Source organism: Pristiophorus japonicus, chromosome 1 (genome assembly GCF_044704955.1).
Source record: "Pristiophorus japonicus isolate sPriJap1 chromosome 1, sPriJap1.hap1, whole genome shotgun sequence".
NCBI lineage: Eukaryota > Metazoa > Chordata > Chondrichthyes > Pristiophoridae > Pristiophorus > Pristiophorus japonicus.
The window spans coordinates 36,426,671-36,441,431 of NC_091977.1; positions in this window are offsets into that span (position 1 = coordinate 36,426,671).

Below are 14,761 nucleotides of genomic sequence, written 5' to 3' on the forward strand. Positions count from 1 at the left end.
ACTTGGAAGAAGGGACTGAGTGTAATGTAGCCAAGTTTGCTGATGATAAAAGATGGGAGGAAAAGCAATGTGTGAGGAGAACACAAAAAATCTGCAAAAGGGCATAGACAGACTAAGTGAGTGGGCAAAAATTTGGCAGATGGAGTATAATGTTGGAAATTATGAGGTCATGCACTTCGGCAGAAAAAAATCAAAGAGCAGGTTATTATTTAAATGGAGCGAGATTGCAAAATACTGCAGTACAGTGGGACCTGGGGGTACTTGTGCAAGAAACACAAAAGGATAGTTTGCAGGTACAGCAAGTGATCAGGAAGGCCAATGGAATCTTGACGTTTATCGCAAAGGGGATGGAGTATAAAAGCAGAGAAGCCTTTCTACATTTTTACAGGGTATTGGTGAGGCCACACCTGGAATACTGTGTGCAGTTTTGGTTTCCATATTTACAAAAGAATATACAGGAAACTCTTGTTTATCCGGATAAGAACGTAATGGAAAACTCGCCATAACGGAATTTAAAATAACTATCTCACACGTGACTATCTCACTCACTTCAACTATCGCAAGTGTGAACAGGTTGCTCAATTACACATAAATTGACACAGGTGTGGACTTCTTTCTCACTTTTCAACTATCACACACATTGAAAGCAGTTCAAGCAGTCGGGTGCACGATTTAAAATATCTTTTGACAGCACTAAAAGGAAACGAAAACTATTGAGCATTCAGCAGAAATTAGAAATTATAAAGAAGTCTTGAATCTGGCAGAAGTGTGCGTACTTTGATGGACCGAATATGAAGTTGGATCATCAACAATTTACATATCAAGAAGCAAAAGAAAGATTTAGAAAGTTTCACTGATGCTTCTGAATCTTCCGTCAAGGCCATGTCCCGCAAGCTTCTGCGAAAACCGAACCTTGACAAACGAGACCAAGTGCTCTATGAATGGTTTTCTTTAAAATGGTCTGAAGGTGTGGCAATTTCAGGGCCAATGATTACAGCAAAGGCCAAGGACTTCAAGATGAGAATGAATCTAACTGAAGAGTGCTTTTTTCAGAAGGCTGGCTCACACGTTTTAAGCATCGCCACGGCATTCGCCAGCTGGATGTGTCGGGCGACAAAATCAGCAGACAATCAGGCCGCACATTTGCTGAAATGGTGCAGGAAATGAAATTGGCTGCAGATCAAATATACAAAGCCGATGAGACTGGCTTACTATGGAGGTGTTTGCCAACTGCTACGTTGGCTGCAGCAGGGGAGAAGGAAGCTGTAGGCTTTAAAATGAATAAGGAGGGGTTAACAACATTGAATTGTGCCAATGCCCCTAGAGAACATAGACTTCCACTTTTAGTGATGGCAAATCAAGGAAACCACGTGCTTTAAAAGGAAATGCTCATTTACCAGTGAGCTATAAGGCTCAGAAAAGTGTGTGGATGGATAAGGACATATTCATGGAATGGTTTTCAACAGAATTCATCCCCCAAGCTCGAGAAAACATGAAGAAAATAGGCAAACCTAATGGAAACCGCAGGAGTCAAAATTAGTGTCTAGTTGTGGCATCATCTTTGCATGCTATTTGCCCCCTGATGTGACCTTGCTCATTCAACCTATGCATCAGGGTGTCATACAAAACTTCAAGTGCCACGATAGGAATAGCTTCATGCGCAAATTGATTAATAGCGATCAATCAATCTCTGATTTCCAGAGAGCATAAATATTAAAGATTCCATCTATGCATGCTCGCTGGCATGGAGAGAAGTAAAAAACGCTACATTGAAGATAGAAGAGCAAGTTGTGGCCCAATGTCATATTCGACGACAGTGCTTCTGATGATGAAGAATTAGAAGGTTTTATGTATGGGCTAATATAAAACAGGATAATAATAAAAGAAATCGTGGAGATTGTCAGCAGTGCACACGAAACAAACGCACTTAAATCCCTAGCAGAAGATGAGATTGCTAAGTGGATATGTGTTGACATCGAAACAGATGTAACACAAACTTACATTGACGAAGAACTTATTGGCATAGTCACCAATGAAGACAAATCTGACGAAGAGATGAGCAATTCGGACAATGAAATTGAAGAAAAACAAAAAAAGTCTTGGACATGCGCTGAAGAACCAATGAAATATGTCGTTGGTTTTTTTGAAGAGAATTCTCATTTTACTTCTCACGAGGCTCTGCAAACTCATATCATCTACAACATTTTAATTAAGAAGAAAATGAATATATTTAAACAAGCAGATCGAAGATCGCTATTTTAAAAATCAATCTCAGTTTTAACAGAATAAAATAATTTTTAATTTCAAAACGTTATGAATCAATTTTCATTTATTTTAATCCGTTCACATTCAAATAACATGAACTAAATCTTCGTGGGTGGTTCTATCAATTCAAATATTAGCTTTAAAATGTAAACTCACCCTATCGGAGAATTTGTTTACCTGGAATTGCCGAATCCCTGAGTGATCCGGATAAACGAGAGTTTCCTGTACTTGCTTTGGAGGCAGTTCAGAGAAGGTTCACTAGGTTAATTCCGGAGATGAGGGGTTGTCTTATGAGGAAAGGTTGTGTATGTTGGGCCTCTACTCATTGGAGTTCAGAAGAATGAAAGATGATCTTATCGAAACGTATAAGATTATGAGGGGGCTTGACAAGGTGGATGCAGAGAGGATGTTTCCACTGATAGGGAAGACTAGAACTAGAGGGCAAAATCTTAGAACAAGGAGCCGCCCATTTAAAACTGAGATGAGAAGGAATTTCTTCTCTTAGAGGATTGTGGATCTGTGGAACTCACTGCCTCAGAGAGCTGTGGAAGCTGGGAAATTGAATAAATTTAAGACAGAAATAGACAGTTTCTTAAACAATAAAGGAATAAGGAGTTATGGGGAGCGGGCAGGGAGGTGGACCTGAATCCATGATTGGATCAGCCATGATCGTATTGAATGGCATATGGCCTATTCCTGCTTATATTTCTTATGCTCTTGTGCTCTTATGTTCTTATGATAGCTGCAATGGTCAATATAAAGAGATTAGCCCCAAGGAAGTGGATGCAGAACCACAAGAAGTTTAATAACCTCACATGAGTTGTCAAGGTCAGTGAATGCATCTTCAACTACTATATCATAGAAACATAGAAAATAGGTGCAGGAGCAGGCCATTCAGCCCTTCTAGCCTGCACCGCCATTCAATGAGTTCATGGCTGAACATGAAACTTCAGTACCCCAATCCTGCTTTCTCGCCATACCCCTTGATCCCCCGAGTAGTAAGGACTTCATCTAACTCCCTTTTGAATATCCTAACAACTGCATCACTAATCTCAGCCACTGCTCAATTCACCACACCATCACACCATCACTCACCTACCAACAGTCTCTAACAATCAGGAATCATTCATTACAACAGTGACTACACTCCAAAAGTACTTCACTGGCTGTAATTGAGACATCCAGTGGTTGTGAAAGGTGCTATAAGTGTTTAATTCTTTTTTTCATATCTAACATTCATTTGTTTCATCTCACCCTCACACACTTAGCACTGTTGAAAGCCTCACACTCACATCTCACAACTTGGCAAAAAATGCCAGCGAGTCAACCCTGACAGCCACATCACCCAACATATTGCCTGACACTCATTGACACACTTCCCTCTCTCTTGCTGGAGAAGATGGCACAGAACTGGAGTCAGCAGGAACTAACCAGAGGGAGGGAGGCGCACCTGCAAATTCTAAACCCCATGGAGGATGCGGTGCTGGCCATTATGGGAAGGACTGTTGCTGAGGCTATGGTCACCAGCAATGCTGAATCCATTGAAGATGATGGTATCCTCATAACTAAAACTCCTTCTCACATTCTACTTACCGCTCATCCCACAATCTCTTCTGACTTGCAAGCTACAGATGGTGCAAGCATGCACTTGTTACTTTCTCCTTTCACATCACCACAACCTTACTCTTGTTTCTTTTTCCTTTCAGATACACAAAAACTGCAAACTGCCCGAGCAGTGGTGGAAGAGCAAGAAGAGCGTGATGATGAAGACATACCATGAGCGATTTCACACTCGGAGCCATCGATACCGACAGGATAGCACAGAGGTGGGATCTGCATGTGGTGAGACAGGACAGGGGGCAAAGATAGTGCAGATGCCAATAGGTGGGCAAGGTCACACATGAGTTCTGCTTGCAGAGGACTCCAATGAGGACTTCGATGGGCCAGGCTACAGTAAAAGGCTGATGGGTGTACAAACTGAAATGCTTGGTGCATTGGAAAGCCTGCCAGAAAGCTTGTGTTCTATGGCAAAATGCATGGAGGAGTCCAGCACCAATGTGGCACAAAGATTTGTGCAGAACTTGGAGCCCATGCTTTTCAGCACGGAACTGATGGACAACTCCATCAACACACTTGTAGAACCAAGTGTTATGTATTCAACACCTTGTAACCAGCATTCAACCGCCACCAGAGGGCGCATCTGTTGGAATCCCAAGGGATCCCAGCATCCCTTAGGAGCACTGCATATAAACAGGACTTCTATGCTGTGCCAGCACTCTGGAGTTAGACTAAAGAGACTAAGGTCACACTTACTCAAGTCTACAGTACTCAGTTACATTGTCTTATTTGAGACATAACACCAACCATGATGCAGCGTTGGTGGTTGATGTCTCAATCTCCACTGCAGTGCAAGCAACAGCCACCCAACGTCTGAGTGCTGCATTGAAGTTCAGTCTGCTGCCATCATGGCTCTGGATCCAAGTGTTCAAAGGGGCTTGCAGGGTGTCACAGCAGTCCAGCAATCTGTCCTCCAACAGAATACTAGGATTGCTGAGGTGTCGCCCTGGGGGAGTGGCATTGGCTTCACAGAGCACAAACCTGCTGTTCTCTCCCTTGCGCTTACCTGTCAACCAGACTGCTGCCACCCACGCCGAGATGGGGCAGTCTGAAGCCGGGCCTTCTAGGCCTAGAGCTACTTGAGGTCATCCACCAAGGTCATCTGCTGTCTCCTCCACTGAAAGTCAGCAGCCTTCCACTAGCCATGCTGCAGCCATTGGGGTAGTACTTCATTGGAGCAATATGATCGGCAAAGGCACACAGAAGACAGGCACTAAGGGAATGCACAAGGGTGATTACTTTTGAATGCAATATGGCATCATTTACTTTATAAATTTTGTTTGAAAGGTTTATTTTGTGTTGGCTTTTGCATTGTGGCCAAGAGGACAACGTGACGGTCAGTGACAGAGGGAAGGTAAGGAGTGTGGGACTGTTGAAGACTGGGAAATTGGGGTTGAGGTTCGTATCGCACTTGAGATAGTTATTCACATAAAGGCTGAGCAGAACGGAACTGTTTAGGTTGCAGCCTCCCTTCCTCTTCCTCCTCCTCCTCCTCGTGCTCCTGCTCCTCAGCTTCTTACTTGGCAGGTGACAAGGGCTGTTCCTTCATGATGGCAAGGTTGTGCAGCATGCAGCATACTAACACATCTTGAGACCCACTCAGCCAAATACTAAAGTATTGCTCCAAAGCAATCCAGGCAGCGGAATCATTGCTTCAGGCTGCCAATGGTCTACTTTATAAGATTTCTTGTGACAGCATGCCTCTCATTATATGGATGCTGTGCACACGTGCTTGGATTGTGAATCGTTGTCGGGAGCTAAAATACAACTGGCACAGAGGACTCCGCATAATGAATGTATCATGACTGCTGCCAGGATACCGGGCATTGGCGTGCATGATGCGCTGCCTATGGTTACACACCAACTTCACTTTGAGGGAGTGGAATCCCTTTCAGTTCAGGTACATGACATGATAGAGTTGACATGAGTGCACACAAAGCAATCTGTGTGCAGTCAATGGCACTCGGCACCATGGGGAAGCCAACAATTCTTGCAAACCCTATGCTCGCTCCACCTGCTTCTCTCTAGCAAGAGGGAATGAGGTGAAGCTGTCTCTCTGTATGTAGAGAGCCTCAGTGACCTCCCTTACGCAGCAGTGCACTGCAAACTGCGAGATGTTGCAAATATCACCAGCAGCGGCCTGCAAGAAGCCAGATGCATTAAAGGTCGTAGCCACGCTGGCCTTCACAGCCACGAGCAATGCGGTCCTTGCTCTGCTCTGAGGTTACAGTTGTGGTTTCAGCAGTTGACAGATTTTAGTGACAACCTCCTTAGTGAAGCGCAGACGTCTCAAACATTGGTCGTCACCGAAGTTCAGGTGGGAGAATTTCTCCCTGGACACCCCGGGCAGATATGGCCTACTACTAAGAGCCATTCTCCCTCCCCCCCTCCTCCTCCCTTGTCTAGCAGCTTGTCCTGCTCTCTGTGGTCTTTGCTGATTCTCCCTGTCATGCTCTATTCTAAGAGGAAGGCTTACTATTACAGCTGGAGCATGGTGCTCCAAAGTGGCAGTGCTGGCGTCAAATCAGCATTGCATGGTGATTGACATCATGGTCTGCCTGCTCTGCACATTTCTGGTGGACGTTAAGTACGCGTGCCGTATACCCGTTACCAATATGGCATCAGGCGTGCTTCAAATCAGAGGTCTGCGCGATCGCGGACGACATTTTGGAACCCTAAAGGACCTCGTAGCGCCCAAACAACAGGCACTACCAAGCCCAATTTTGCCACCCAAGTCTTCTATCCTGTCATCTCCCCTCCACTGATATTCTCTGCATCCCCTTACATTCGCACTTCCACTTGCCCCAGCCTTACATTCTCTCTTGCCCCTTCCCCTCCCTGATATTTTCTTCACACTTGTTCTTTTACTTTCTCTTCCCGTACGGCTCTTGCTCCACCATTCCCTCCGATAGCCAGGAAAAGAGGAGAAGTAGGTATGTCCAATGCATTAGCCAGTGGACCCAGGAGGAGCAGGATCAAGGTGCGTTGATTTGTGTCAGTAAATGCTGGCACACTGACCAACCCACCAAAACACTGACTGTCAGTGTCAAACACTCCCAGGTAGCATGAATGCTAGAAATTCACTTTGTAATCTTGCAAATTGTTTGAGTTAGAATATCTTGCACTGCTCCTATTTCTGATAGAGAACTAATATGCAATTCATAGTGAGAATCCTCTTGATCGTCACCATTTTCTGGATCATGCTTTATGTTCTTTGCTTGAATAACATCCAACTGCGAAATGGCTGGTTCTCCCACACTTGTGCTGGCCTGCTCTACGTGCTGTGTGGTAGTCGGCAGAATCTCTTCCACCTACCAGACATTGCCATTCTACTGTTGCTTTAAATTGTACAATTTCTTAGTCGTGCTTGTTTGGATCTGCCGAAACTGCGGCTTATGGTGGACCACCTGCTTTGAGCAATGACATCTGCTGCTTTAATTTAGCCCTTTCATAAATGACATTGGTTTCGATGCTGCAATGATCATCAAATATTCCTATCACTGACTCCTGTAATTTACCTTCACTATCTATCAAGTTGAACTAATGCGAGAAGACCCTCTGCTTTATTTCCACGTGCAGTCAGTCAGAGGGTACTATTTTCGCCACCATTGGGTGCAGTTTTTTTGGCTTTTGCTGATTTTTTTCGAGCAATCATGATTTTGCAATTTTCCTCAAAGTTTGTACGCTGGCGGCGACTGTCAGCGCCAGTTTTTTGTACGCAAGATTGTTTGCCGCACGTCTGGTTGTAAACTGATTTCTGTGTCGTTTTTGGCCCTTTCGCCGATTTTCGGCAACACCGATTTTTTTTAGGGCGGCGCACAGTGGCCTTAAGTACCGATCAGTAAAACTCTACGTTAACTTAAGGAAATGCAGGGAATAGAATACAGTTAGCGTGATCTCCTGGACTAGGTTCGATCGCCTGGATGGGTCGGAGATGAATTTTCCCAGATTTTTTCTCCCTAAATTGGCCTGGGTTTTTATCTGGTTTTTGCCTCTCCCAGGAGATCACATGGCTCCAGTTGGGGTGGAGTGCAGATGTTTTTAGTGTAAGGGGTGTCGCAGTTGTGTGAGGCGGACTGATTGGGCTGGGTGCTCTCTGCGTTTCCGTCATTGTTCATAGGTTTAGATGTAACCTTTAGGGCTGCTGACCAAGGGTCGTGGGGCTCTTTGTCGGCTGGCGCGGACACGATGGGCCGAAATGGCCTTCTTCTGCGCTGTAAATTTCTATGTTTCTATGTTTCTAAATTGGCGCTGAGTATATTTCAGAATTTTTGGAACGAGGGAAGAAGACAATTTAAAACACAAATTCATGATGATTTCTGTAGAGGGAACTCGGAAAATATCTCGGAAAGTTCATTTTTCCCACAGAATGTTTTTGAGAGTGAGAAAATTGCGATCCACCACACCGCACCACTGAATCTCTGCTCACGGGGCTCCAGGCACGGGTTGGAGGAGTGCCGGCCGGCCGACGGATGGCTCGCTCAGCCGGACACAAATACAGGAACTTGGAACTTGCTTCTTCTGTCTTCGGTGTCTTCGGACACTGGTCTTCCTTCTGTGTCGAAAGGCTGACTGCTTGCTGGAACACGAGAACGGAACAACTTGTCGGGGCAGAAACCCCTTCTTATATCCAGTTATCCAGCCAGACTTTCGTGCTGAAATAAATCCTTCCCATTGGTGGGCTTGTTATTATTGAAAAATGCAGCAGTGTTGGATTTCGGGGGGGGGGTTTCCACTGACCATCCCTGATGTTAACCTAATCAAGGGTTGAGTAGGTGTTAATTGGGTTAGCATATAGCCATTGTGTAGGCCCTCAGTTTGTTTTGGGTTCCCTAGTTTTCTTAAGGCCTGCATAATATACCTCCATAGTGTAAATGTGGGGGAGACAATAGCCCGGTATCGGTGATGAGTCAGTCCCGAGTTTTTGAGCAAGGGCACTCCCATTGACTTGGAGTCCCTTGCTCCGATGTCCTCCCCCATACAGTCACTGTTCTGCCAAGGCCAAACCCTCTTGGTTTCAATCCACATCTGGTTCTGGGTTCCCTGTTCCTTCCAGGACACTGGCTTGCTGCAGCACAGATAGATCCCACAGCTCTTTTCCTTCTGGGTAAAATGAGGGATTTTCATCCTCCCCTACAGTATCCTCATCACCTTGAGAGCACCTTTGGATGACACTGAGGTTTATTGCAACAGAAAAAGGTTCCATTCCCTAAATGTGCAGATCATCTGCGACGATTGAAATCGGATCATGGCAATGGATGCCAAAGACCTAAGTAGCATCCATGATGTTTTCATCATACGTGAGAGCTTTATATCTGCGATGTTTCAGGAGCTGCCAGAAGGTTGCTCGGGGACAAAGGGTGTGGGCTCGCCACCTGGCTTATGACCCCCCAATGTAAACCCCACACTGAGCCAGAGTGTTGCACATAATGACACGGAGCCTCATAGAGTGGACAATTGGCATACTGAAGCAGCGTTTCTGATGCCTGGACCACTCTGGAGGCTACCCGCAACGCACCCCTCACCACGTCGGTCAGTTCACTGTCATGTGCTGAATGCTGCACAACTTGGCCATCATGAGGGGCCAGGCACTGGACATTGAAGAGCCTCCTTAGGGGAGAAAGGAGGGGGGGAGGAAGAGGATGATGAGGAGGCTGACAACAAGGTCAAGGAGGAGGAGAGGAAGGAGCAGCAGGAGGAGGAGGATGTCGGCGGAGGAGGCGGCCTCGTGCACCTATAGCCATAGCTAGAGACTTGCGTCAGCGGCTAATCCGTGATCGCTTTGCTGCCTGATGGCTAAACAGCCCAACAGTGTTGACTCTTTACACCTGTTAGTGTGACAAAATAATGTACAACATGTTACACTCATAATAAATGGTCAGACTGAGTACTGTGTAATGTGTGACATAGAAACATAGAAACATAGAAAATAGGTACAGGAATAAGCCATTCAGCCTTTCGAGCCTGCACCATCATTCAATAAGATCATGGCTGATCATCACCTCAGTACCCCTTTCCCGCTTTCTCTCCATACCCCTTGATCCCTTTAGCCGTAAGGCCCATATCTAACTTCCTCTTCAATATATCCAATGAACTGGAATCAACAAGTCTCTGCAGTAGAGAAGTCCACAGATTAATAACTTTATGAGTGAAGAAGTTTCTCCTCATCTCGGTCCTAAATGGCTTACCATTTATCCTTAGACTGTGTCCCCTGGTTCTGGACTTCCCCAACATCAGGAACATTCTTCCTGCATCGAACCTGTCCAGTACCGTCAGAATTTTATATGTTTCTATGATATACCCTCTCATCCTTCTAAACTCCAGTGAAGACAAGCCCAGTCGATCGAGTCTCTCCTCATATGTCAGTCCTGCCATCCCTGGAATCAGTCTGGTGAACCTTCGCTGCACTCCCTCAATAGCAAGCACATCGTTCCTCAGATTAGGAGAGGTAAACTGATCACAATATTCAAGGTGAGGCCTCTCTAAGACCCTGTACAACTGCAGGAAGACCTCCCTGCTCCTATACTCAAATCCCCTAGCTATGAAGGCCAACATGCCATTTGCCTTCTTCACCACCTGCTGTACCTGCATGCCAACTTTCAATGACTGATGTACCATGACATCCAGGTCTCATTGCACCTTCCCTTTTCCTAATCTGCCGCCATTCAGATATTATTCTGCTTTCATGTTTTTGCCCCAAAAGTGGATAAACACATTTATCCACATTATACTGCATCTGCCATGCATTTGCCCACTCACCTAACCTGTCCAAGTCACCCTGCAGCCCCTTAGCATCCTCGTTGCAGCTCACACCGCCACCCAGCTTAGTGTCATCTGCAAACTTGGAGATATTACATTCAATTCCTTCATCTATATCATCAACGTATATTGTAAATAGCTGAGGTCCCAGTACTGAGCCCTGCGGCACCTCACGAGTCACTGCCTGCCATTCTGAAAAGGACCCGTTTATGCCGACTCTCTGCTTCCTGTCTGCCAACCAGTTCTCTATCCACGTCAATACATTACCCCCAATACCATGTGCTTTAATTTTGCACATTAATCTCTTGTGTGGGACCTTGTCAAAAGCCTTTTCAAAGTCCAAATACACTACATGCACTGGTTCTCCCCTGTCCACTCTACGAGTTATATCCTCAAAAAATTCTAGAAGATTTGTCAAGCATGATTTCCCTTTCATAAATCTATGCTGACTTGGACCGATCCAGTCACTGATTTCCAAATGCGCTGCTATTATATCTGATTCCAACATTATATCTTTAATATCTGATTCCAACATTTTCCCCACAACTGATGTCAGGCTAACCAGTCTATAATTACCCGTTTTCTCTCTCCCTCCTTTCGTAAAAAGTGGTGTTACATTAGCTACCCTCCATTCCATAGGAACTGATCCAGAGTTGATAGACTGCTGGAAAATGATCACCAATGCTTCCACTATTTCTAGAGCCAATTCCTTAAGTACTCTGGGATGAAGACTATTAGGCCCTGGGGACTTATCGGCCTTCAATCCCATCAATTTCCCGAACACAATTTCCTGACTAATAAGAATTTCCTTCAGTTTCTCCTTCTCATTAGATCCTGTGTCCCCTAATATTTCCGGAAGGTTATTTATGTCTTTCTTCATGAAGGCAGAACCAATGTATTTGTTCAACTGGTCTGCCATTTCTTTGTTCCCCATTATAAATTCACCTGATTCTGAATGCAAGGGAGCTATGTTTGTCTTCACTAATCTTTTTCTCTTCACATATCTATAGAAGCTTTTGCAGTCAGTTTTTATGTTCCTTGCAAGATTCCTCTCATAATCTATTTCCCCCCTCCTAATTAAACCCTTTGTCCACCTCTGCTGAATTCTAAATTTCTTGCAGTCCTCAGATTTGCTGCTTTTTCTGGCCAATTTATATGCCTCTTCCTTGGGTTTAACACTATCCTTAATTTCCCTTGTTGGCCACGGTTGAGCCACCTTCTCCGTTTTATTTTTACTCCAGACCGGAATGTACAATTGTTGAAGTTCATGCATGTGATCTTTAAATGTTTGCCATTGCCTATCCACCGTCAACCCTTTAAGTATCATTCACCAGTCTATTCTAGCCAGTTCACGTCTCACACCATCAAAGTTATCTATCCCTAAGTTCAGGACCCTAGTCGCTGAATTAACTGTGTCACTCTCCATCTTAATAAAGAATTCTACCATATTATCGTCACTCTTTCCCAAGGCTAATTAGTCCTTTCTCATTACACACCACCCAGTCTTGAATGGCTAGCCCTCCAGTTGGTTCCTCGACATATTAGTCTTGAAAACCATCCCTAATACACTCCAGGAAATCCTCCTCCACCGTATTGCTACCAATTTGGTGAGCCCAGTCTATATGTAGATTAAAGTCGCCCATGATAACTGCTGTACCCTTATTACAAGCATCCCTAATTTCTTGTTAGATGCTGTCCCCAACATCACTACTACTGTTTGCTGGTATGTACACACTCCCACTAGCGTTTTCTGCCCTTTGGTATTCTGCAGCTCTACCCATACAGATTCCATATCATTCAAGCTAATGTCCTTCCTTACTACTGACCTTAGCTCCTTTATTAAGGTTCCAGAGTGCCGGTACCTCATGGTTGGCCTGCTTAGAAACTGTGCTCGCAAGGGATGCTTGGGACTCCAACAGGTAGGCCCTCTGGTGGTCAGGTGTGATGCAGGTTACAAGAGGTTAAATAAATAACATCACTCCCCCGTGAAGTCAAATGTACACTTATTTACATGGTGAGACGATCTGGGGCTTTGCACTCCCTTGTCGATTGTCTCGGTACAAATGCTGGTGTGGGTGTGTTGGTCAGTTCTTCATTGGACTGTTGGACAGTCGGCTTTGCCGGTCTTCTGGGGATGATCTGTGATGTCAGTTGCCACTTGTGTGTGTGTTGGAAGGTCAAAGTTGTTGGTGTCCTCTTCAGTTTGTTCGTAGCTGTTGGCAATTTGATTTGGTCCAAGTGTTTTCTGTGCATTTGTCCATTGGTCAGTTTGACCTGAAATACCCTACTCCCCTCTTTGGCTGTGACCGTGCCAGCGAGCCATTTGGGACCATGTCCATAATTGAGCAAAAACACAGGATTATTGATCTCAATATCGCGTGACAAATTTGCGCGGTCATGGTACACATTTTGTTGATGTCGCTTGTGCTCCATGTGATCATGTAGATCAGGGTGGACCAGAGAGAGCCTTTTTTTAAGCGCCCTTTTCATGAGCAGCTAACTGGGGAATCTCGGTGAGTGAGTGGGGTCTGGTACGGTAGCTGAGCAGTACTCGGGACAACCGGGTCTGCAGGGAGCCTTCCGACATGTGTTTCAAGCTTTGCTTGATGGTCTGAACTGCCCGTTCTGCCTGGCCATTGGCTTCGGGCTTGAACGGGGCAGATGTGACACGTTTGATCCCATTGCGGGTCATGAATTCTTTGAATTCAGCACTGCCCATTGTCACAGACTAGGACATCAGGCAAGCCGTGCGTAGCAAACAAAGCTCGTAGACTTTCAATGGTGGCCATGGATGTGCTGACAGACATTATTGCACATTCAATCCACTTTGAGTTAGCGTCCACGACAACTAAAAACATTTTGCCTAGGAATGGTCCCGCATAGGCTGCATGGATCCTCGACCACGGTTTGGATAGCCAGGACCACAAATTTAGTAATGCCTCTCTGGGTGCATTGCTCAATTGAGAGCAAGTGTTGCACTGGCGCACACATGACTCTAAATCTGAGTCGATGCCAGGCCACCACACGTGGGATCTGGCAATGGTTTTCATCATTACGATGCCTGGCTGGGTGTTGTGCAATTCCCAAATGAATGTGGCTCTGCCTTTCTTGGGCAAGACTACGCGATTGCCCCACAAAGGACAGTCCGCCTGCAGGGACAGCTCAACGTTGCTTCCGTGGTTGGCTTAATCACTTCCTGCATCTCCACTGGGACACTGGAGCAGCTCCCATGGAGGACACAATTTTTTACCAGGGACAGTAAAGGATCCTGGCTGGTCCAGGTCCTAATCTGGCGGGCTGCAACGGGGGATTTCTTGTTCTCAAATGCTTCCATGACCATGAGCAAGTCCGCTGGCTGTGCCATTTCCTGCCCGGTGGTGGGCAATGGTAGCTGACTGAGAGCATCTGCACAGTTCTCTGTGCTCGGTCTGTGGCGGATTACATAGTTGCATGCCGACAGCGTGAGCGCCCATCTTTGGATGCAGGCAGAGGCTTTGGTATTAATCCCTTTGCTCTCCGAGAATAGTGATATAAGCGGCTTGTGGTCAGTTTCAAGCTCGAACTTGTGGCCAAATAAGTACTGGTGCATTTTTTTTACCCTGTAAATGCACGCCAGAGCCTCTTTTTCAATCATGCTGTTGGCCCTTTCGGCCTTGGACAAACTCCTGGATGCATACGTAACTGGTTGCAATATTCCCGATTCATTATCCTGTTGTAACACACACCCGACCCCAGATGACGACGCATCGCAAGCTAACACCAATCATTTATATGGGTTATACAGGACAAGCAGTTTGTTAGAACATAATAAGTTTCTGGCTTTCTTAAAGGCAGCCTCTTGTGAATTCCCCCATACCCAGTCATCTCTCTTGCGCAGTAGCGCATGTAGGGATTCTAGGTGGGTGCTTAAACCAGGTAGGAAATTACCGAAGTAGTTAAGGAGTCCCAGGAATGACTGGAGCTCCGCATGTTCTGTGGTCGCGGCGCGTTCTTGATGGCCTCCGTCTTGGCGTCGGTGGGTCTGATGCCATCTGCTGCGATTCTCCTTCCTAAGATTTCGACGTCCTGTGCCAGGAAAACACAATTCGAGCGTTTCAACCTGAGCCTCACGCGATGCAAC